Raw genomic sequence first — 26,530 nt, forward strand, 5'->3', positions numbered from 1 at the left:
TCATACACCTTGACCACAACATCAAATTTATCATATGTATCTTGACACAGTTGTAAAGTATAAAGATATTCTTAAGTACTAGTCACATTCACCTTACACACTAGATCAAAGATCACTCCTAATGAAAGTTTGTCTTTGATCTTCATAGTGATATACAATTGGCCATCAGGTGCAAAAATAGTCTCACTAGGATAAAAATTAATGCATACATCTTTGGGAGGTATAGGTATATACAAGATGAACACAACATTGTTAGATTCCATACGAAGGTCATTGAGAGAAAAGGCAAGATACTTTGACTAAAAAAATATAGTGGACATCTATGTATGCTTCCAGATTTGATTGTGTGAGTGATTTTGCATTACTGATTCAGATCACACTCTATGATCCATCATCAAGATGATAGTAGAGAGCACAAGGAAAAAAATGGAGTGAGAAGGCACATGATTGGTAAAGATTTGAAGGTTTTGATTAGGAGGAGCTAAAAACTTGTTTCCCTTTTCAATCACACTAGCTATTTATATAGTATTATTATGAATGAAATCTTAAATTTTATTAACACTTCTCAGTATCATGGCTAGGTTGATGGTGATATTGACAAAAGGTTTTGAGATCATGATAGGATGGCAATGGTTTTTAAGTATCAATTGGCTTGACGGGAGGAATTTTCAACACATTAGCATTTATCAACCTCGACATTATACAATGCAAAGACTCAAAAAGAGGAGTTAATTATTTTTTGAAATATTTGGATAAAGGGGCCACACCTAATGGTGGGTTGCCACTTGAGTGTTGGTGTTTTCATTTATCTTGATGTAACCTTTGTTTGGCTTAAACTTCACAAATGAATATTGAGCACCCTCATTCTTATCAACTAGAGCCATTGAAGGAGATGGTTCAAATTGACTCACTTGAACCTAATAATTATGAAGAACTGCACACAACTGTATAAAGGAACTAAACTCATAAAATAGAAGATTATGTCTAATGTCTTTTTGTAAATTAGTAATAAAAATTCTTTGAACGTCATGTCCAAGAACTTGATAAGCATTTTCAAAATTCCAATATATATATATATATATCTACCAATGAAATCAATCACTTTTCCTTTAACTCCTTGCTTACAATGAACCAAATTAGTGAGAGTAATATTAGGAACAATATTATTATAGAATTGTTGAATGAAAGCATCAGCCAATTGTTGAAATGAAGTAATAGAATAAGGAGACAAAGAACAATACCTTTTCAAAGATTTATCCCTAAAGGTTCTAGTTAATAATTTAGTTGTAAGTCTTTGGTCGTGAGAAAAATCACTGAAAAAAGTTTGAAGTGTCTTCGCATGAGTAAAGGGGTCACCTTTTCTATTATACAACTCCATTTAAGGGACGTCCATGTGTTTATGGGGAATCATACAAATAATGTCATCAGATAATAGACTCACTACATCAAATGTGGGAACATTAAACTTGGATTGATTAATCGAATCCTATTGTTGTTGTAGGTATGTAATAGTTTGGGATATATTATTGATGGTTGCTTTGGTAGATGGATTGAAATTGGACATATTGGATTGTGATGGAGGAGTAATATTGTTATATGTACGTGGAGGTTGATATGGGAGATGATTGTGATATAAATGGAAGACTCACTAAAGGAGGTATGTAAGAATATTGATTAATGCCTAGATTTCCCCCATGACTAACATTTATAGGATTAACATTTTGTGTGGAATTAGCAATGATAGAAGATGTAAATGTAGGCACACTAGAGAAGGATATAGGCATAGAATTGGAATTATTGACTTGATTGGTAGGTTGAGATTAACGAAGGACTTCAACATAAATTTTTGATCATCATGATATTAGTGTCAACTTTATGGGTAAGGCCATGCAACAAATAAACACCATTTTTATTAGTTTGCACCATTCTTTTTAATCTTTCAAGTAAAGCAATTGCCTCACTTTTCGGGTATTGTTGACTCATCCATTGTTGAAAATTTTAAAATTCATTTTCAATATTCTGCAATTGGTCAATTATAAGCCTAGTTAGTGATTCATCCACATCATGATAATTATGAGGAGAATGGGTATAAATAATCTCATTTGTTTGATTAGAGGAAGCACCAACATTCTCATAGAATATGTGATCTAATTAAGTCTAGATATCCTTAGTGATTAAACCTTGGGAATCCTTAATTATACAACTTCTTCTCATGTGAATATTGTATGTAGGACTAATGGTAACAAAACTCATGCACAAAGGGAAATTTGAATGTAAAAATTGAAACTATGATTAAGCAATGCAATTTGCTGTTAAAATAATTGATTAGCCAACTAATTAAGCAATTTGGATTATGAATTTAAACAATAAATTCCTTTAGATCATAACATAACATTTCATAATAATCAAATCTAAAAATACACTTGACAAATTATACAACCCACAACTTCATTTTAGAATAATAAACTAGGATTTTGGTGAATTTAACCTCTAAATTTATGATATTCAATTGACAATAATAATTATGAGTGCAAATTTGAATTTTAAAATACATATGAAATTATATCTAAGACAATAAATAAGAATTAGGCATGCAAGACATCCGATTCACCAAAATGTAATGTATGGAAAATTAGGAATTAGTGTTTTACTAAGTAAATCCACTAAATAATCCAATTAACCAAATTACATTGAAAGAGGGTTGAACCCAATAGATATAGGGTCAATCCCAATGGAAAAGAGACTGAGATTCTAATTGGATTCAACCATTTAGGGTCAATTATCTTCTTTCTAAGTTGAAATGTAATTTAATTATGACACTAGTGTAAAAAAATGAATTATTGAAGTAATCTGACATAAATAGTAAGTTACAGATATCCCACTAAGCCACATACTTGGATCTAGCAAAAGGAACTATCTAGAACCTGTTCTTAGAAGTTCAACCTAATTTTTTGGGACAAAGAAGTACAAATCTTCCCTAGTCCTCTGAATTTTCCACCATCAAAATCTGAACCTTTTCGTCACTATCAACTCTACTGGATTTCCCAAGTATAACTCCACACTGATTTCTTGCACACAAAAAGAAAGGGAAATATGTTGGGAGTAGGGGTTTGCCTTAAGTCAAACCATGATTTTAGAATTAACCTTGAAATTGAACTAACAAATGTAATGAAATATTGAAATACAATACTTTAGCTCCACACTGATTTCTTGCACACAAAAAGAAAGGGAAATATGTTGGGAGTGGGGGTTTACCTTAAGTCAAACCATGATTTTAGAATTAACCTTGAAATTGAATTGACAAATGTAATGAAAGATTGAAATACAATACTTTAATTTTTGAGGGAAAGATTGAATCTAAAAGGTAATGCTTGAAACCACAATGTTTACCTTGATGAAGTTCTTTTTGTCTTCATACAAAGCTTTTAGGGTTTCATGTAGGATGTCTTCATAAAATAATCATCATCAATGCTTGAACTTGACTTCACTTCTACTTCAATGCTTGATGAATGACTGATTGCTTGCTCACTTGAATTTGCTAGATTGTAATTGAGATCTTGATTTTGGTTTGTTTGATTTAAATGAGAGGGGTAGATCTCCTTTTATACTTGTTTATCAAAACTAAAATTTTATTTTTTCAATAGGTAGACACAAGATCAAAATTATCACTCATTAATGATGACCGTTACATTGAGGCTTCAATTTAGGACCCAATTAAGAAGCCTAGGGTGTGGTATGCCTTAGTCCTAATTTAGGATCGGGTACGCCCTAGTCATGATTTGGGACTAGTGTGTACCATGCCCTGGTCCTAGAAATTAGGAGTCTAGATTGGGGGGAGAATTGGGAAGTCAATAAAAATGTGGGATAGATGGGTGGTCTGAGGAGAATCAACATTGCAATCAAGCCTTGGAAACCATAACATCAAAGTGAGGCCTAGATGAGGTCAAAATTATAGGCAAGTACAATTTACGATGCTATAGATCTCAAAAACTATCTTTCATACCCTCACATGAGTACCATTTGATAAAAAAAATGGGCTTATGAACATCAACATATAACCTAGTTAAATGATCAATAACATGGTGCTAGTATGAATTTGTTTATATCTAAGAATTTCACTTGATCATATGACAAGCTAGTACAATTCTCTTCCATCTTAACTTCGCAGCATCACTAAAATGACTCATGTTGGCTTATAATGGTTCAAACATGAGAAACAATTTCCTGTAAGGTAGATGTCATTGAATCTAGACAAGGGTACCAATAATAAATGTTTATAATGATCTTCAATTCATTAATGTTTCTTTCTTTTTTTATTCTAGAATTGGAGGGTTTGGTGGGGGGGCATTTGGGTTTTCACATTCCTCATCTATTTACATATTTACAACTTTTAAAAAACTAAAAAAGTTATAATTTAAAACCAATCCCTATAATCTAAAAGTTATAATTGTCTTAATGACTTTGAATAAAATTCAAAAAACTCAAAAAAAAAGAAATTCAAAATGTACCTCTACACTATGCTTGATGAAAGCATAAACTTCCACTCTTGAAATAAATAATAGTTTACAATCTCTCATGTATAATTCTAAACTTTCTTTTCCTTGTTTAAAATTTGTCGGTCTTGTCGATACTATTATTATTTTTTTTTTGGCTTAAGGGAAACGAATATCCACTTATTAAGAATAGACATCCATGTATATAATTTATATCCATTTGAAATAGATATCCTTTTTTAAAAATAGATATGTGTTTTAAATAGATATCAATTTTTGTGTGGATTTATGAAACCAAAATAAACTTTCTACCCAACCCAAAGAAAAATTCAAATATCCATTTTCAAATTTTAGCTAAGTAAAGATGCGAATTTATCCTGTTCCCAATATTTGGCTCATTATGATCATACACTCACCCATTTATTCCCTTTGGTTATTTGACTTTTAGCATTTCCATGAAGATGAAAAAATACTAAAACAAATATTTTGTGGAATTTTAGGTCCATATACGCACAAGTGAAAACAATGATAACAAGTAATCTAGTAGGTTGCTATATATAGACTAGTAGAGTGGTAATAATACAAGATCAAATAAAAAATTGCAAATACAAGAGCAAATAAAAGAGTGGAATTTGCAAATTTTACTTAAGTATGGACTTTTTTCAATTTCTATGAAAACTTCAGCATTGTAAATGACTATTACATCTTAAATATCTTAAAGCTTTTCTTAAATTAGGGATATGTTTCAAAACTAACATGAATGGAATTTACTAGTTAAATAAATCTAGGGCATACAATGAAAATAAGAGGAAGTGATCTTGTGATAGCAAAAAAGAGAGAAATATCTTGGATTGGTAATGTGTACACACTTGTAATTGTATGGAAGGAAGGTTCACAAAAACCCTAGCACAATGTATATGAAGAAACTTCACGTTGGAATCCTTGAAGCTTTACATTAATCCAATGTATGCAATTGTAGTCTAGGAAAAGTGACCCTAGACTAACATGTGTTTTAACCTATGTTAATCCTTCACCTGTATGACATTAGAGATGTGAGTGGTCTTAAAAAAAATTCCACAAGCAAAAGCCACATTGTCTAGGACTCACAGTCTTGCTAATGGCATGTGATTGGGATTGATTATGTGTGTGTACCATTAACTAGGTAAAGAAAGATAAATTGAACAAGATTGACAAGATACAAAATGTCCAAAATAGAAATTCATAAGAGATTTATAGATCTAGAAATGTAATATAGATAGTAACTTAGTCTTAAAATACAGTGTTGATTTTTCCAAACACAAGTGCTAGTCACCCTTCTCCTAAAGGTTATCATCACTTGCTAGTATTGCAAACAAGATCAAAATCCTACTAGGTTGTCTTCCAAATTTTGAAAAAAAAATGGACACTATTATGTAGCATTATTGTCCTAGGATTTTTTTTATTTAGAGTCTAAAACTATTTGGTACAATGTGCTATGTCTGATTATATTACTACCTCAGTCACAATATTCAAATCTAAACCTGAACACAAGAAAATAAGGGAAAAGGTTGTGTTGTATAGGGCCTTGCCTAAGTTGAACCCCATGTTGGTATTCCCACTTCCATGATGGAAATGAATGATGATGAAAAATAACATGTTCTCTTAGGAGAGCAGAGGAAAATGAAAAACATAAATTAAAATGATTACCTTAGGCATAAAATCCTTGATTGAATCTCATGTAAAGTGATGTTGACTTGCTTTCATGAAGTCCTACAAAATGATTAATAAAAAATTATAATAATGACGACTCATAAATAATGAGTGATACTTAATAGTAGATTGTTGTTTTTTAATAGTTCCCTCAACATTCTTGACTTGATTGATCTTGATCAACTAGTATTGGAGAGATATTATTAGAAGAACTTAGAAGGTGTTGCAAATGACAGAGGGGGTTGCTTTTAAATACAACTTACACTTTTTCATGAAAAAACCTTTTTGGGAGAGGTTGATATATGAATATATGTATTAAGATCCCAAAGAAGACATCAACATATTTGAATTTGGAGCCAAATTGGGAGGACATGGACACTAGGTGCCCTGGTCTATCATTTTCTAGCTAAATAAATTTCTAAGAACAAGGGGGTGAGGCCAATATTGAAAATCTAAACCCAACTTGAACTTATTTGCACTAGATCAAAAACCATCTCCAAAACAGGTGATAAAAATAGTCTTAAATTGTAAATCGTATACAATTTATTGTGGTACAAGAAGAAGATCAATAAAGAAATATATTATTAATTGGCATAAAATTTAAGTGTTTCACCAATCCAACACTAATACGTTTGGACTAGATTTTCGAATGAGGTTTCCGACGGAGAAGGTATATTGTGGCCAAATTTTATTTTTTTGAAAAAATGTCCGCATTTGTCATAATTCCGACGGTAACTACCCATTTGGTTTCGACGAAGAAGGCATTAGTAATGAGAATTTTCTTTTTTTCAAAAAATTGCTCGAGTTTGTCATAATTCCAATGATAGTGGCCATTACAAAATAAAAAAAGAGGTGGGGAATTGATTTGTGAATTGGAATCCCGCGTAGGCCTCTGTGGTGACTTCAACCCCCAAGAACATCAAACCCTCATCGAAGGCAATCCCACGTAGGAGGTAGATTCAAATTGCCCTAGTTTTTAATTTCATGTTGAAAAAAATATACATGTGGTGGTTAATTGTCGTAGTTTAATCTCGTAAAACCATAGAACTATGATTGAGGAGTGAGCATTCAATTTTATATCAGCAATCCCTTCCTCCCGTATACGTGCATGTTGATTGTTCACATGAGATCACATCTCTTTGCGGCATTGTATCAAAAAATTCACGAGCCTTGTCCATGTTTCCACATTTTGCATTCATGTCAAGTAGGGCATTTGCAAATACAACACCTAACAAAATTCCTCTATCCATTATGCTTTGATGGATGTCCATACCCTGTTACAAAGCTCCCATTTTTGCACAGGCATGGAGGATGCTGGCAAAGGTTGTGGAATTTGGCTTTATGCCTTCCAATTTCATTTGCTTGAAAGTGTCTAAAGCCTTTTCGACAAATCCATTTTGTGCATATCCAACAATCATTGCAATCCACGAGACAACATTTCTTTCAGGTATTCTATCAAATAGTTCACGTGCCTTGTCTATGCTTCCACATTTTGCATACATGTCTACCAAGGTAGTTGCAACTACATCTGACAAAATTCCTCTATCTTTTATGCTTTGATGGATGTCCATACCTTGTTCCAAAGCTCCCATTTAGGCACAGGCTAGGAGTAGGCTGGAAAACGTAACTAAATAAATGCAATGATCAGCTCCAAAGACATCAAACCACTACTAACAAAACCGAGAGTCTAAAATATGATAGGGAATAGTGTGAGTTGTCCTGAAATAAAATATTTTATTTTCAATAACTAAAACATAATTACTCAGCCATTTAATGTTATTAATAAGTGTTTAATTTATGAAAGAGATAAATGGTTGGCCACAAGTACATGAGTTACTAAATGCACACAAATAAGTGAATTTGATATTCACTTCTATCTACAATGAATTCAATTCTTGTCCATTAGTCATTTATGTTTGCAATAAGCATCTTTCTTTGCTTTTCTTAATCTTTATTCATAGTTATGTGCATATTTCACATTCTATAATTAGGATATCAATTGCTATGGCTAAACACTAGCATGATGTTTGTGTTGTGGTATAGATGCGTGGAAACATAGTTATGGGATTGTTATATTATAGAGATCATAAATCTAGATATCGCATATTAGTTCTAGCTCTTCTTGGATTGAGTCTAAAGTTGACATACCGTCATAAAGCCATTATTAGCAGATCTATCCATTTCTAGTAAAGACAATTGAGAAAGTCATTTTGATATTGAGAGTTTCTTATCTGTTTACCTATTGATCATTATTAAGCCATAATATTTAGGTCTATTTATCTCTCTTGCAAAACCTCAATAAGTGTCCTAGATTGTCCCTACTACTCACTCTTCAATTTGGAAAAATGGAGTTCTAAAGATTTGTTGCACAAGATGGTGTTGAACGTATCAACAAGGCTAGCATGGAAGGCATATACAAGCTTCCACTTGTACAACTTACAACAAATGATTTGTTGATAGAAGAAACTCTTGAAATAGGGATACAATCGAAAGACAAGTAAGTACATACAAACCTCCTCAGTTGAAAGTAAAATCTGTGTATAAAAAGAGTACATTGAATCCCAATCCATAAACACAATAGAGATACTGATGGAGACTTAATTGGATGTAGCATGTCGCACCAAAGTTGTTAGAGTATGTTAAGCTAGTACATAATGTTTCATAAAGCCACATTAGTATTTTACCCAGATCATTATCTACCAAAACTAACTATAGTAATCCTTTTGAGGATTAATTTCATGGTGCTAGATCTTCATTTAGTTCCACTTCTTGTTGGAGAAAAGAACAGTTATTTCTTGAGGTAGATGAATATCCCATCAACAAAGGACAAGACCCTTTCTAGAATATAACAAATTCTACTCCAACAAAAGATCATGGGGGTTTCACTAGAGATATTGAATAAGAGATAGACTTCTACTGCTGCATTAAAAGCATTGGCATGTTCTTCATTTATTGATGTAAACTCTTTGTGACACCACCACAACCAACAAAGGTGTAAAACATTGTTTGCAATATATGGATTTTTAGGATTGTCCTTTGAGAAAATAGAATTAAAGTATGGAAGCAGGATCTGCCAGCTCCTGAGGGAAAGACCATGTCAAACAATAACTTCTATTTTCTTGCCCGTGAAGAAAGACCATGTCAGGCAATATCAACGAACAACAAAATAAGGAGACAATTTCTAGATTGTGGTCTAACTTGAAAAGAAAAGGTGATGGAAAAAGTTATTGTCCATGCAAAATTTGTAAGGGGTTAAAGACTAGAAGACTTCTAATCAAAACAATGAAGAAACATTATAGGTTGCATGGTCACATTGAAGGTGGACATGATTATCATCCATTCGTAAGTTTTTCATTATATCATTTTGACAATTTATATACATAATAAATCACGTGATGATGAGAACATGATCAGGGTTTATTTATGTATATCAATTTTATATAGGTCGAGCACCCTGAAGCCCATGGTATGGATCAACACAACCCTAAGAATATGGTTTTCAAAGTGGATGAACATGGAGGTGTGAATATCGAAGTTGAAGATAATGATCCCATGGAAGATGACGATCATGAGCCAGAAAACACAATTGAAGATGATGGTACAAATACATTGATCCATGACTCATTTAGTACTCGCGCAGCTGATCATGATGATGAAGATGACTTTGATGTTGTTCATGATGTCCCTGTACTTGAGAAGGCATCTGAGGCCCTTTATGAATGCTCACAAGAAACTCTTCTCTCCATTGTATTGTTGTTGGTGAACTTGAAGGTTATGAATGGTTTATCCAACATAACAATGTCATGTATGTTAAGGCATGTCATATATGTCATAATAAACTATGAATCATGCTATACCATTAATATTCTTTATTATAACAAATTATATTTTGTTGTTGTAGATTGATAGGTGAGTTTTTGTTACCACCATCAAATATTCTACCTCGCTCATACCAAGAATTATCTGTCGTTATGAAAGATATTGGAATGGAGTATCAAGCAATAGATGCTTGTCCCAATGATCATATTATATATCAAAAATAACATGAATTTTGAACTGAATGCCCTAAATGTCATATCAGTAGATATCAAATAGATCAAATAACAAAAAGGGCTCCTCGCAAGGTTCTTTGCTATATTCCCATTATTCCACGTATGCAATGATTATTAAAGTGCACTAGCTTGGCACAATTTATGGATTACCATGCATGCAATAGAAGTCGAGATGACATTATTCGAATGCCTGCGGATGGTTCAACATTTATGGACATAGAGGAAAAGTGGCCACACTTTAAAGAAGAACCTCGTAATCTCAGGCTTTCATTAGCAGCGGATGGTGTCAATCTATTTGGAGAGATGAGATCTGTTTACTCAGTGTGGCCTATTTTTGTTATCAACAATAACATTCCTCCATGGATGTCAATAAAGAGGGAGCACATAATGTTGGCAATGATTGTTCCAGGTATTTTATCATTTAAATATAGTCGTTAAATTTAATTATAAATATTGCAGTAAAATGGTCATAATAATTATGTAATGTTTTTGTTCATTCGATTAGGTAAGTACCAAGTTAAAGATATGAATGTATATATCGAGCCTCTTATCGACGAGTTGTTGGAGTTATGGAATGGTGTCACTATGTATGACATCTCTAGACCAATATGACAAAGACAATTTCAATTCCATCCGATGCTTCTATGGACAATACACCATGCCTTGGGGCTAACACATTTTTGTGGTATGTTATAGTGTTTAAGTTGTGCATGAACATTATAATTCAAAAAATTATCACATTTAATCCAATTATGCATTATCTTGTAGGTCTTCAAACAAAGGGAAAATTTACATGTCCTATTTGTGGTCCAAAGATGAAATCTCCTCATTCAAAAAGTTTAGGAAAGCAGGTGTTTGATGAGTATAGGCACTTTCTCCACAAAAATCATAAGTATCCAAATACTGAAAAACACCTTTTCAATGGGAAAGAAGAGAATACATCAAAGCCATGAAGAATGACACCTCACCTGTGGAAGTTGCAATATAATAGAATTAATCGTCAAGGTAATGTCATTCCATCTATTGGTTTGTCATAAAACATCTTTTCTATTTTGTTTTGTTTACTGATGATGTGATTGATGATCATGAAGGTCGTGAAGGCATAAATGACCACCTTCCTAAGGGAATAAAAGGTTATCCCCGACAATTGAGTAGGTTGCCCTACTACTAGCAGTTACAAATTGTTCATTTGTTTGATAGTATGCATGTTGGAAAGAATATAACAGAGACATTATGGAAAATATTGGATGGAAGGCATGACAAAGAAAAAATTGTCAAAATATGTAGTGACATTCAGGATTCCAATCATGCAATGATAAATGTCATTCAATCAAATAGCCATGGAGACCAAACTAATATAAGTGAGCTTCCTTGGTTATTAACGGACCAGCAAAGAAATGCTATAAAAGAAATCATACGAAAAATTTGATTTCCCACAGGATTTGCTATGAACATAAACAATCTCATATCAAAGAAAAGTGAATTTGGGCCAGGGATGAAAATGCATGATTGGCATACCTTCATTAAGGTAATTCATGTTCTTGTGTTTTTAGTATGTATTTAAGTACTATGCGTACGTGTACTTTTCATTATGTTACAAAAAAATGAAAAGATAATTTTATAATTGTTGTAGTACGTTCTACCTCTATCTCTCCCAGACAACTTCGACAATAATGTCAAGCAAGTCATATATGATCTTGGAAAATACATGAGGTAAGTAGTGATATTTGTTTAGTTTGTTGTATAGATATTATATTTGCGATTTGTTTTACTTCTTATGTAATATAATTTTTTGCATCTTGAATACCTTGTAGGTGGTTGTCATGTAAAGAAATCCATAAAGACAATATAAAATATTGGAAGAGAAAAATTCCTCATTTAATATGTGAAATGCAAAAGTGTCTACCTCCAGCTTTTTTCAATGCACAAGAACACTACCTCATACACCAAGTTGAGGAGATTGAATTGTGTGGACCTGTACACACTAGGTCAATGTGGATGGTTGAGAGGCACTTGAAATTTTTGAAGGCTTTGGTTCGACAAAGAGCACATCCTAAGGGTTCTATGGTGGAGGGATATATGGTATACCAGACTATGGTGTACATTTCTGAATCTTCCTAGGTTTGCAGTAAAGATCCATGTGGATTGCATTTGGGATCCCAACACCATTAACAAATTCAAAGGGGAGTACTTGATGGGGAAAGGTAGATTGAGGAAAGTGAGAGGTAATTATAAGATGTTATTGTAGTTAATTAATTCTTAATCTTCAAAATAAATCGATTGTAAGACGTCTATTTTTTTTTGTACAGTTGGTCGAGAGTGGGATGCACTACATTTGTATATTGCAAACAATCTTGATTGGATGATGGATTGAACTTTGTCAACATTCTAGACACACGTTAACATGGGAAGGTGTGGCTTCATTAGTTAAAGAAGCCCATCGTAATGGAGATTCCAATGTTATGCAAAGGGAAATTGATTTAGCATATGGTTTAAGAGACAAATAGGTACGTATAAATTTATTAATCACCCATATGTTTATCAACTCACAATGCAATAAATTTTACATGTTTGACATATCGCAGGTCAAACACCACAACGCTATGTGCTGCAAAGGTCAAAAATTTTGCATAAAAAAGTTGGATGACACGAAGAAAACTTGTGATTCCGGCATCACTGCAGTCTTTGAGGTGACAAATATTTCATCGAGAAATGACATTCATCCTCAATAGTCTAAAAATTGATACTATGGAATTTTGGATGATATACTTGAGTGTGACTTTAATTCCTTCAAATTAGTTTTGTTCATCGTCAAATGGTATAGGCTACGATTGAATAAAAATGATCCTGATAGAACTGTTATTGAACATGATAATGGTTTTATAATGCTAAATACAAGGTCATTTGAACTAGTTGGGGATGAGCCCTATGTTCTTCCAAGCCAATGTGAGCAAGTATTTTACTTAGAGGTTCCACATAAACCGGGTTGGTCATTTGTTGTTAGACATCATCCAAGAGGAAGGCCGATAAAGTAAATGTGATTGAAGAAGAAGATACCAAAGAAGTAGAAGATGAAGTGGATGATGATCACGATCGATAGTTTCACAATGACGATGAAGAAGAAGAAGAAGAAGAAGATGATGATGATGATGATGATGATGATGATGATGATGATGATGGTGATGGTGATGATGGTGATGATGATGGCAAAGACGTTGATGATAACGATGACGATGATGACGATGACAATGACGACGATGACAACGACGACGACGATGACGATGATGATGATGATGATGATGATGATGATGATGATGATGATGATGATGATGATGATGATGATGATGATGATGATGATGATGATGATGATGATGATGACATCGTAATGGAGATTCCAATGTTACGCAAAGGGAAATTGATTTAGCATATGGTTTAAGAGATAAATAGGTACGTATAAATTTATTAATCACCCATATGTTTATCAACTCACAATGCAATAAATTTTACATGTTTGACATATCGCAAGTCAAACACCACAACGCTATGTGCTGCAATGGTCATAAATTTTGCATAAAAAAGTTGGATGACACGAAGAAAACTTGTGATTCCGACATCACTGCAGTCTTTGAGGTGACAAATATTTCATCGAGAAATGACATTCATCCTCAATAGTCTAAAAATTGATACTATGGCATTTTGGATGATATACTTGAGTGTGACTTTAATTCCTTCAAATTAGTTTTGTTCATCGTCAAATGGTATAGGCTACGATTGAATAAAAATGATCCTGATAGAACTGTTATTGAACATGATAATGGTTTTATAATGCTAAATACAAGGTCATTTGAACTAGTTGGGGATGAGCCCTATGTTCTTCCAAGCCAATGTGAGCAAGTATTTTACTTAGAGGTTCCACATAAACCGGGTTGGTCATTTGTTGTTAGACATCATCCAAGAGGAAGGCCGATAAAGTAAATGTGATTGAAGAAGAAGATACCAAAGAAGTAGAAGATGAAGTGGATGATGATCACGATTGATAGTTTCACAATGACGATGAAGAACAAGAAGAAGAAGAAGATGATGATGATGATGATGATGATGATGATGATGATGATGATGATGACGGTGATGGTGATGATGGTGATGATGATGGCAAAGACGTTGATGATAACGACGACGATGATGACGATGACAACGACGACAATGACAACGACGACGACGACGACGATGATGATGATGATGATGATGATGATGATAATGATGATGATGATGATAATGATGATGATGATGATGATGATGATGATGATGATGATGATGATGATGATGATGATGATGATGGCGATGATGACCTTGATGTTCATGATGATGAAGAATGAAATGTATGAGGAATGCGATTAGTATATTATCTATTTAATATTGACTTGATAGAACTTTTTTTACATAATTAATTCATTCTGTTTTGAATTCTAATGCCATTACATAATTAATTCATGATGCACCTTTTAATATGGAGATGGAGATAGGGAGTGTGACTATTTATGTGACAATTTTTAAACTATGTTTATTTATGGAAATTGGATTGTTTATTAGCTATGTGACTATTTATTTGACCATTTAGTTGAGGATCCTGCATAGTCTACATAAAGTAAAGATAAGGAATTAAAAAATTTACAATGATTTTCATGACAACATCTTTTTAATATTTAATACTCTTTTTGTCTACAAAGTTCATGTTGTTCATGTTGTGTATGATGTAATTTCACTAACGTTTTTTATATTTTTTCTTTGTCATAGGCCGACATGGATCCATCACATATCGTAGACAGAGATGTACCTTGCAACACTTCTATTGAGCAGGTAAACCTCATTGTAATTGTACAAATTAGGTAGAATCAAACTGTTACATTATTATGTTCTTTTTTTTAGTGATTTATACTAATTTTGTAATTGTTAATGATATTCTTGACACAGACGGATGTTCAAGGAAAGGGAAAGGGAGTTGTAGTACCTAAGAACCTTTCTATGGATGTGGAATCACTAAGGGTAAGCAATGATGACCCTAAAGATCCCACAGACCTTGTGAAATTCTTTAAAATGCCTCTTATACAAATTATAAAAGAGATTGTTGCTTTGGCAGCCGTACATCCTACCACTGATGAGATATGGCAGAGGGTGCAATTATTGTATAAGATAGCAGAAAATCTACAAGTAAGTAGTAATTAAAGCTTTAATTATAACAAAAGTTCAATAATGGTTTATATTTTATTCTCTTTTTATGTCATTAACTAAAATATGTACATATTGTTTTTACTGCAATTTATCTGCCCTCCTGAAAGTCGTTCCTACGATTACGGTGTTGTAGGATTAGGTGATGACGATTTTCTTGTATTATCACTTTCTTGGCTTATCACTTTGAGTACCCAAAACACATCATACTTGATACTGTCAATTTTCAAAATAAAGGTTCATCCTTATTTACAATTCTTGCACTTTTCATATATTTAATGTTTGATATATTTAATGTATTATTCTTTAGGTGCTGTCAATGTTACTATGTAAATGTAGATGCCACCTCATCAGAGGTCACTCTCACCTGTATTGCCAACTGCAATGTCAGCAACACGTAGCATGTAGACATCCTCTAGTGCACACCATATTGGCCTGCCCACTGTTGGTAGATCCCTCTTTTGCTCTATCTTCTATCATGTGTTTATTTCCCTTCAAGCATTCTTTCTTGAAATCTAATGCCATTTCATAGTGGATTCATTTTTTGCAGGAGGAGATGCACATGAGGATGTGCCACAGGCGACTACTACTAATAACATAGCATCATTTCCTGGATCTTCTCGTATTGCTAGTACGCGAACATTGTAGGCCACATTCATGGTGAGCGACAAAGAAATGCTTCCCCTAAAGATACAAAAGGTTCCAGGTACTTTAAAATTATTATTATATATACTCTAATTGTAATTTACTTTATGATCACTCATTTTGGACTAATGATCCCATGAATTTTTTGCAGGCAATGATATTTTCTATAAACATCTTAGTGACATTGCATTGCAGATATTTGGGCCCACCATACGTAAAAGGTGGTACATCATATGTGAACTAACCCTTATCCACTTTTGATTTCATATCATTTCTAGAATACTTTTCCTTTGATCCATTTCTTGAAGTGTAATAAATGTAGCTTCAGTTCATTTTTGAATCTAACAGGTTTGTTTTTTCTTTAAAAGGTGGAATGACCAAGAAAAAATGTTAAAAGATTAATTGACAAACCAAATGGTTGAGTGGTTTGGAAATGACACCTTTGACAAAACCAAGCTCCTTGAAAAAGCTAGCACATATCTAAAGTATGTGAGGGACCAATACAAAACCCATTTGGAGAGGAACCTAAAGTCCGAGCATCCCCCCATGATTCTAGAGAGGGAGTGGAAGGACCTGATTTTGGATGCCAAGGAGAGAATTGAAAGGAAAAAAGGAAATACACCAGTAGATGCCAGAAGAAGGTATGAGATACTATTAAGAATGTAATTATGTACTAATTAATTACTCTTTATATTTATATAATCTAACATATTTCAAACTTTTTATAGACTGAGTGACACGTCAAAGGCAACCAAGGCAAGGCAAGAAAAGCATGGGCAACACAAACTCGACTCTGGTGGTTACATGAAACTTGCTGCACAAATTGTAAGTATCTCATGTAAACTCCCATATTGTCTCAAAATATTAATAAATTGTAAATATTTTTTTTTATCAAATAAAGCAAGCAAAATTCATGGTACCAAGCAAAAATGTAGGGCTCTGAATTCAATAAAGCGCCCACAGAAGATGACAAGAGAATTGCCTAATAGCAAAGCTATTCAGTCATGGCTGATTGGCTATGAGAATTGAGTGGGCATACACAACATTCGAGTGCATCTATCACATAGGTAAATATGCTAAATGGAAGTTGTTTCAAATTGAATACTTTACCAATAATCTAATTGATGTTGAGTTCCAACATAAAGTGACTATATTTGTTTTAAATAAGCAAGCAATGATAACAATGTGCATGTCATTGGAATGCAACTTGCTAATTGTGAAACACCACCTGCACATGAAGGTCCAGATGTGCATCCCAGTAGTGGAGGTATTCATTTTCTATTCAAATTTATTTATTTAACTATTAATACAATTAAACATCTTAATTTATAATTAGAGTAGTAATTAATGTAACCTTTCTTGTTAATATTTTAGAGCATGTAGTCAGTGGTGAGAAAGTGGAGCATGATCTGGCTACACAACCTCAAGAATGTGATGTTCCCCACTCAGGTAAAGAGGACCACTATTATTGCTTTAAACAAATATAATTGCAATTGCTATTCAGCATGTTGAGGTTGAGGCTACGCAAAATGATGTGGCCCCATCAGGTAAAGAGCACAACAATTATGTTCTCTAAATTAATGAAATACTTTTAACAATGATATTTTTTTTTTTTTGAATTTAACCCATTTCTTTGTTATTGTAGAGGACCCCCCTTCGCTTCAGTGTCCTTGTCCTTAGTATAGGACTAGACATACATTGAGATCATGAGTAGTTGGTGGAACATCTGTAGAGGGGGGAACTAATGAAGACACCGATGTTCCACTTAGTCTTTTCATAGCTTCAAAGAAAAAACAAAGAAAGAAATGATTGTAATCTAACTTATTTGATAATGACTGATTTTTATGTGTTAGTGAATGTAATTATGTGCTAATTAATGGTTATGGATGATATGTGTTAATTAATATTGATGAATGTTGCCTGTTAATTAATGTTAATCAATTTTATGTGTTAATGAACATTATGTGATATTAATGAATGAATGTTATAAGATGTTAACGGGGAATTTAGAATGATGTTAGGCCAGGGAGGGGGGGCAAATGAGCTTCCACCTTCATGTAGTTGGCCCTGTTAAGTAGAGAATATTAAACTATTCTCAAAACCAAGCGAAGCTCAACAAGGTAACACACTTTTCAATATTTCATTATGTTGCACAGTTAATCTTATTGAATAATGTATATTGAATCTTAATTGCAAGGTCCAACAGAGCCAACATGAACAACAACACCACGGGTTGCTGGGTATAATGAACTCCCATATTGTCTTGTCTATACACAAACAATATGAGTTGCTTCTGGTGTTGATATCCAAGGTGGGACTGCAAAAGTTATGAATATGCCTCATCCTTGTAAGTTTTTTTATTATAACTCCTAATGCTTGAGACTAAAATTTTTGTTCTTGATGTTTTTCACTAGTTGTCATAACCTCTGACTTTGATGCTTGTGCCTTAATAGAACTAGATATTTCATGTATGCATACTTGGTCAAGGACTGCATTAATACTCATGTTTCAATGTTGACCTACAAGACATGTAAAAGGACAACTACAATTGATACCAGTGCCTTATCCAGGCCATAGAGTCATCTAAGTGTAAACAATACTCTCACAATCAAATATCTCCACACATCACATCACCTCGGCTTCTATAAAACCCCACATATGCCTGACATACATAAGAATTTACCCTTATCAAACTAGACTACATTCATAAAATTCAAAATCTCCCATAAGGAATTTACTGATAGAAATGCTTCATGCATATTTAATTTCCCTCTAGGAAAGAAAAGCTAAGAAATGCCTCTATTTAAGATTGCCTTACAATCCATACTCAAAAGAATAACCCTAGATTACTCATATTGAAAATAGTAAATATTTGCAAGTAGACCAAAAGACAACACAAAATTTAGGCTCGAAAGTTGATAGTCTGTATATTGATATTAATTTTGAGAAATTATTACAAAACTCAGAGTATTCTCCATTAGACTAGAAAAAATCTCAGATAAATTTCTGGCACGTTTTCTTACAATTACTTGCGATCATTTTTTTAGGAGTCCTAGTATCCATTTATAATAGTATGGATGCATACAAGCTTTGGACCCTTCAAAAGAAAGTTTGTTACAAACAACTGGTCATTTTCAAGAAGCGGTTATAAGTCCTTTACAGCTTTTGTGGCTTCCTCTGCTTGTTGTTTTGTTGCAACCTCCTGTAACTACTCCCAAGCATCTTCTTTTTGTCCCATATACTTATCTTTCCACTCCTGATACACATCATCACTAGGCCAAGTAAAACTAGGAATCTTCTATTTCATATCTTCTAGCCGCTTCCAAGTGACTCGTACATGCCCAATCTCTGTTTTTATGAAACCATAATGAGATTTCACTTTTTCAATTTCCTCAATTGTTTGGACAAATAAGGATGTGTCATTAGTACTAATAATCTGATTGATCTTTAGGGACAAATTGTGGTCCACCTACTTTAACCAAGTCTTCTCTTCCTTTAGCTAGACAAGACCAATGAAACCTCCTAGAAACATTTCAAATTTATGATTTGAATATTCTTTCCTATAAAGTTGGGCTTTTATTTTTATACTTGCTCCTTCCACTGAAAGAATATTCATCTCTTTTATAAACTCACATGTGGACCTTAGATTGTCATTCTCTTCTGTATCTACATGGGAAGAACACATGAGCTCTAACTCTTTACCTCTAGGCACCCACTTATTCAGGATTGGTTCCAAAGTGGCTTCTTCTTCTCTAAATTTGATCAAAATCTCAAGAATCCTCTTCATATTTATGTATACATTGGAGGTTTTGACTGAGTCAGCAAAATTCAAGATGGTGGCTTTCACCTTCTCCTCCTATTTGTTTGCATACAATGTCTAAGCTTGTTTCAATTTTTCCAACTCATGTTGGACATTTTCAAGTAATTGGGAACTAGAAGGCATAGGAGAAGGGGGATATTCAATTATGGGACTAGTAGGAGGGGGTCTTGCTGGAGAGAAGGCTATCATGAGTGTAGAAGATTCACCGAGATGATATTGACTTGCTAGTTGACTCTGGAGTCTAGCAATTATGCTGTCTCTATTGGCTATTCCTTCTTTAGCATCATTGTAAGCTTTTAAAATAGTCTCCATCTTCAATTGGAGATTAGCCTTTTCTTGTGCCTCTTTCTCTACCACTGCAACACTGAATTTTGCAGTCTCTAGGACTGTGCTTGCAGTTTCCACTACCCCTGTGTCTTGGACTCTTTTAACTATCATGCCTCCTAAGAGGCTAGAATCTAATGCATCCTTCCTTCTTTTGTTTTCATCCTTCTTTAAAGACCACATGACAAGAGCAACATTATCCTTGCTGAATGTCACTCCTTCCATAGGCTTTGTTTCTTTCCTCACTGCATCAAGCACTAAGGCATCAGCTATATCCCATTCAGGGAGAATCAACACACCAGCATTTGCTACCATTTCTCTTCCTTTCTCAGGGGTGATTGCTTTGAACTTCTCCATCATTTCTTTCTTAACCTCTTCTTCTACCTAAGTTGTATTTTTAAGAGGCTATTCACTTTTCCTCTATTCACATCTAGTCTTGAATTGATCAATATTTTGCTTCCATAGAAACTTTATAAAAGCTCTTGATGTGACAAAATTACTGTCAGCTAGGAATTCTTCACTAGCTTTCTTAACAGTAAGGTCCATTTCTTGGCCCTTTAACTCACCATCAGTCAAATCCATTTCAGCATTAGTTGGCTCTTTGGGCATCCTCTCTTGGGTCTCCTCATAGGTATAGGCAATCTCACCGAGATTCCCTAACTGCAATAATTGTTTAGCCACAGCTTGTTCATCTTCAATGTGGATAGGAGACTGAGATGGAGAATATTGAGGCTCATCAGTTTCAATTTCCTTTCCCACTCTCTGCTTCTTAGGGGAATCCTGGATATCAATGACATCTTCAATTTTCCTCTTCCCTTTTGAAGTGGAAGGCTCACCTGTCACTGGCATTATCATAGTGTACTTTGACCTTTTGTGCATTACATAGTCACCAGGTGGGATATCTCTAGCAAAGGAAGGCTTAGCCTTATTAGGCTCATTTTGCATTATGGCCTCCCTCTTTTCTTTTGAGGTCTGCATGAGATCTTCAAAATAAAGAATCAGGAATTTTATTTTCTCCTCAAATGGATTGAAGCTAGAAAGGGGGTCATAGCTAGTGTCAAATTGATGGATAAAATCAAGGGCTTTCTTATATGCCACCCACTTCTCCTTCCTTAGTTCTTGCTCATCTAAGCTGAATTCATTTCTAATCAGATCTTCTGGGAACTGAAATTGATGTGGCCTACCTCTACACACTGCTCTTTTTCTGAACATGCCATTGAAAAAATCCTCGAGGTCTGCACATCTTGACAGTGCAGTAGACAGCCTATATGGCTTAAAGAATTCTTTAAAAAATCTCCATCCACCCTTAGTGATCACAAAATGGTGAGCCATGGTAATAGCTGGGAAAATAGTCCCTTTACCTCTATTGGTTAGCTCTACTTCTAGTACTCCCCCAATTTGTCTCAGGACTTTTGCAATCCCTATCTTCAATGGGACCTAATAGGGTAGTAAAAAGGGGGTGCCTCTAAATCCACACACTCTAAAACCAGTAGACATAGGGTACAAAAATATGTCTCCCCAATTGTGAACAATCTTGATATCCTCTGCAAACTCCTTTGGTCTGAGAAAATCCAAAAGAGCCTTAGGAATTATAGGGTTTTCTCTGCATAGAAGAATCCTAATTTTAGATGCAAAGCATCTATCAAACTTTAAATAACTTGCATCTTCTCTATCCCAAGATAGAACAATACTCCATAATTCCACTAGCATCTCCTCTTTATCCTTGACCTTAATCAGGTCCATCTCCTTTCCAAAATAATCAACCCCTTTGAATAGAAACATATGCATTAACATGGAGTACCATCCAAATGGCCTATCCACCTTACCATTTTTTATTCCTACTAGCCCTTTGTGAATTGCATTAGCAAGTAATGAGGCATAATCAAATGTTATTGCTAGGGAGGGGTTTAGAATTTGTGCAATCATTAACATATAATGGGTTGGCATATTCTTTTTAGCATCCTCTCCAAAAATATGGCATAATGCCCAATACATACCCTTAGCTCTCAGAGTGAATAGGTTGAGAGAGAAAGGTTCCATTGTGCTGGGGCCTACAACTGTTAACCCCCCTATCTTTACAAATAATTCTTTCAATGGGCCACTTCTAAGATGACCCCTTTGTGTGTTGTAAACCTGGGCTAATGAATCAAAGTCGATAGGTTCTAACAAATTGGAGGAATCACTAAGTTTAAACACTTTCCTAAATTCATCTTCATTTATCTCAATCAAGACTGATCCCTTTATGTTACTGATGCATCTTGCCACAGAGTCATAATTTTGTGCAATCAGGGCTAACAGATCTACATCCATAAAAACACCTGGGACCACAAGCTTTCCTACATCTTGATCCCATATGTCATTCAAAGGAGCTAGGGAATTCCTCTGCCCAAAACCAACTTTGAAGAGTCCTAAGCCTAACAATCCTATTTCAGGGTCCCTCAACCAATTACCCTTATCATAAAGGCCATCTCCAATTTTTAGATGAGGGTTCTAAGGTACTAGCTCTTTGGCCTTAGCCCCAGCATTGGTGGACATGGTTAATTGCTCTAAAAAATCATCACAGATATTTTGATCTTGGTAATTCACCTTCCCTATCAATTCTCTTCTAGGTGTCATTTTGGTCAAACAATTATACCACTAGCAACTAGCACAAACCTCTAATGAAGTAATTCACATAGCAGTATTTGAGAACAAACCAAGAGTTATCAAGAAAAGTACAAGAAACCTGATTATTTGCCTGAAGAAAATTGCTCTGCAACAATTCACCCTGTGACAAACTTTGATGAAACAATACTTAGCAATCAAGTTGATGCAAAATCAAAAAGGACAAGTTGGCATTTAAGTTTTAGAAATTAACTCTACATGCTTCGACTTTCTTTTCAGAACTGAATTCACCAAATTGAATTCAAAACTGGCTCCAATGGGTCATAATTCCTCTAAGTCTTTCCTCTGTTTCGCACTTTCGCTATTTCACAGAACATAAAACCCGTGCTCTTTTCTTTCGTGAAACAACGCTGGTCATTGGATCACGAGAACTTGCATCACCTTTATCTCCATTTGATCTCTTTTCTTTAGTGTCGGGCCCTACCTCCTTTTTGCCACTTTGTGGACTTTAATAGTTGTTCACTTTTCCTTCGTGAGGCCGCGCCAAGCGTTAGATCAAACTCAAATCACTCGGCCTTTAACTCAAATCGGGACCATCAATCCTTTTAATTAACTGCACCTCATCTTGACGACTAACAATTTTTGCCATTTTGCTAAGGTTAAGCTATAGGCATCTTAGGGCCATGAAACAATGAGAAGCATAGGATCAATCTTGAGATGAATGCCTTTAAGCAGGCCCTTTACCCAGGAATTACTTACCCCACTTGTTCTTCGGTTAATAAACACCACAAGGTAGTTGGCCATTAGCCCTGGAAACTCCTTTTGTTTCCACCCTTAATCCGCCATGTGTTCCCTTTTACTATTCCCACATAACTGCTAGTTAAACCTTAGGTAGGCCCTCAACCACTTTTAGAGCCATGTGGCATTCGACACATCACTATCGAGCTCTACAAAAAGTGGCAGCTGTTATGCCACGTCACACCTCCATGTGAATTCCACCTATCTTTCATGACTTTGCGAACATTATACTTCATTTGGCTTGCGGCCACAAATCAACGCGAGCCATTGATCTTTTTTCAATCTAATCATTCTTTAACCAAAGAAGACTGCTTATCTCTGGGACTCGCCAAACCCTTTCACCACTTCACGAAGGTTAAAACACGTTCAACTTTATCTCACAAAACCACGATGTCCATTTGATCAGATGAAACTTGATCGGTGTTTAGCTTTTGTCCAAACCTATATGTTAGGTCCACCTTCGCCTTTCGCTACTTTGCGGAAACTAAGTTCGAGCACTTTTTGGTCACGAATCAACGTGGGCCATCAGATCAATAGAAAATCACATGATACTTATAAGGCCCGACGGACATTAGAAAAGGCAGATTAAAAGCGAACAAGAATAAAATATTTAAAAGGACCGCCTACGTAAATGACAAGGGGAGAACACTTTTATGATAAATGGACCCATCACTTAAGTGAATAAAGTAACACCAAATTAGAAACCAAAAGGGCTTTTCTCAAGTATTGAAGCAACTTAAAACCTAAACCCTGAACCCCTTAGGATTTAAAACATGTTGAAGAGACTTTGGACTCCGGTGACTTCTTTTGTCCTCCCATCAAAACTCATATCCTTATCGATATCATTCATCGATGTAGTTTTCTTTTGTTTTATCGATATCACTTTTTTGATGAGAATGCTTCTTTCAGTGAATCTTCTTTATCTTGCATCGATGATATTGTTTCTTTGAAAGCCTTTTCTCATCGGTGGGGGCCACCTCTACTTTCTTTGATACCTTTTGTTGGTGGGACCATCCCTTTCGATGAGTCTTTTTGCACCGATAGTGTTATATCCTCGAAGACCTTTTCTTGTCGATGAGAACCATCTCCACTTTCCTCGATATCTTTTATTGATGGAGTTACTATCTTCGATGAGTCCTTTCTGAAGTTCATCAGTGTTTTCTTTCTTCGATGCCCCTTTTATATCGATGAGACATCACTGGGTCTCATCGATACTGTTTGAATCTTAGATACTTCGATAGAATGCTTTAAGCCAAGAAAGAAGTCCTTATCGTTGGGTCTCGCCACACCTTTTCACTACTATGCGATAGGTAACTTTCGGGCATGTTGAGTTTGCGAATCCATGCGGGCCATCTGATTGACTGAGAGTTGCAAGACAATTACAAGGCCCGACGGTCATTAGAAAAGGCAATTTAAAGGGGAATAAAAATTAAAACATTTAAAAGGATTGCCTAGGTAAAAAACAACAGGGGGAACACTTTGCATGACAAAAGGACCCATTACTTAAGTGAATAAAGTAACACAGAAATAGAATTTTAAGGGTTTTTTCTCAGATATTTTGAAAGTGATTAAACCTAAACCCTAAACCCTTTTTAGGACCCAAAGCAATAGAAGTCACAATGCCATACCAGACCCAAGAATTTCATAGACTCAGCCAATTATGGAAAAGAATACCCATTTTTTAAACAGTGATAATAGTAACCTCTGAACCTTTATCTCTTCCCTAAAAAATGAAACTTGCCATTTGAATTCCTTTCTCATATTTATTAGCTTAATAATATTTGTTCAATGTTTTTTATCATTAAAATATTACCTTCCTTTTAGATAAATTAGTTAGATTCTTATTATGTTGAAGAACATTTAGTTAGTTTTCTCCTTCAACTGAAGTAGTTATGTTTTATTCTGAAATGCTCAATTTTTTATCTTAATATAGATCACAAATTATTTTCTTTAAGTATAGAATTAATGGAATATGACATATGGTATCAGAGCAACCAAGTTTGACATTGAACCTCAGGCTTTCCACCTATAAACAAAATTGTATACATATGCAGCACACCATGGTTGAGATAATATGCATGCGCACTATATACAAAATTATATTTGCAAGTAAATCTTTTATTCAAATCCATAATATGAAACATAGATTTTTACTGGAAGAACACAAGTAACCTTATCTCCTTTAGATAATATCACAAGCAACTACCTACAGAAAGATGCAGTAATCCACAGCATATACACAAAGGAAAGATGACTGATTATATTATGCATGTTCACAAAATGGTACAATAGTAATCCTGAGGCTATATTCTACTTCTTCTCTAATGATCCTTATTGTTACAAAAATTCCCTCATTTATATGAGGGTATACATTTTCACCAAGCATCATGGCTTTTCAGCACATAACTATTAATTAGCACTTTTGTTAACAAACTGGACGATAAACAATTTCAGCATTCCTATGTGTTCAATGTGCTTATCATATTTATACATTAGAATGTCATTGTTTAGTTTCCTCATGTTGCTTTCTATCTGGAAATGATTGGATAGAATATTGTTAACACAAAGTGACAAATCTTTATCTCAATCCAAATCTGCTACTGCTCGATTCTTCTCATCACTGAAATCTTGTTTCCATTGTTCCAATGATACTAACTCACCATTAATGTAAAAAGAGGGCACCCTAGGGGTATTCCCATCATCCAGCCTCTGATGCTCTTTCCCTAATTGATTTTCCAATTCATCATGGGACTTCAAGTGAGCCTTGGCTTCAATTTTCTCACCTAGATTCATCACACTGTTGTCATTCATCAAGCCTTCCAACCGAGACCTGAGCCTTTCATGCTCTTTCATAGCTTTGACTATTCCAGCATATGTCT

The sequence above is a fragment of the Cryptomeria japonica genome, chromosome 6 (assembly GCF_030272615.1).
Source record: "Cryptomeria japonica chromosome 6, Sugi_1.0, whole genome shotgun sequence".
NCBI lineage: Eukaryota > Viridiplantae > Streptophyta > Pinopsida > Cupressales > Cupressaceae > Cryptomeria > Cryptomeria japonica.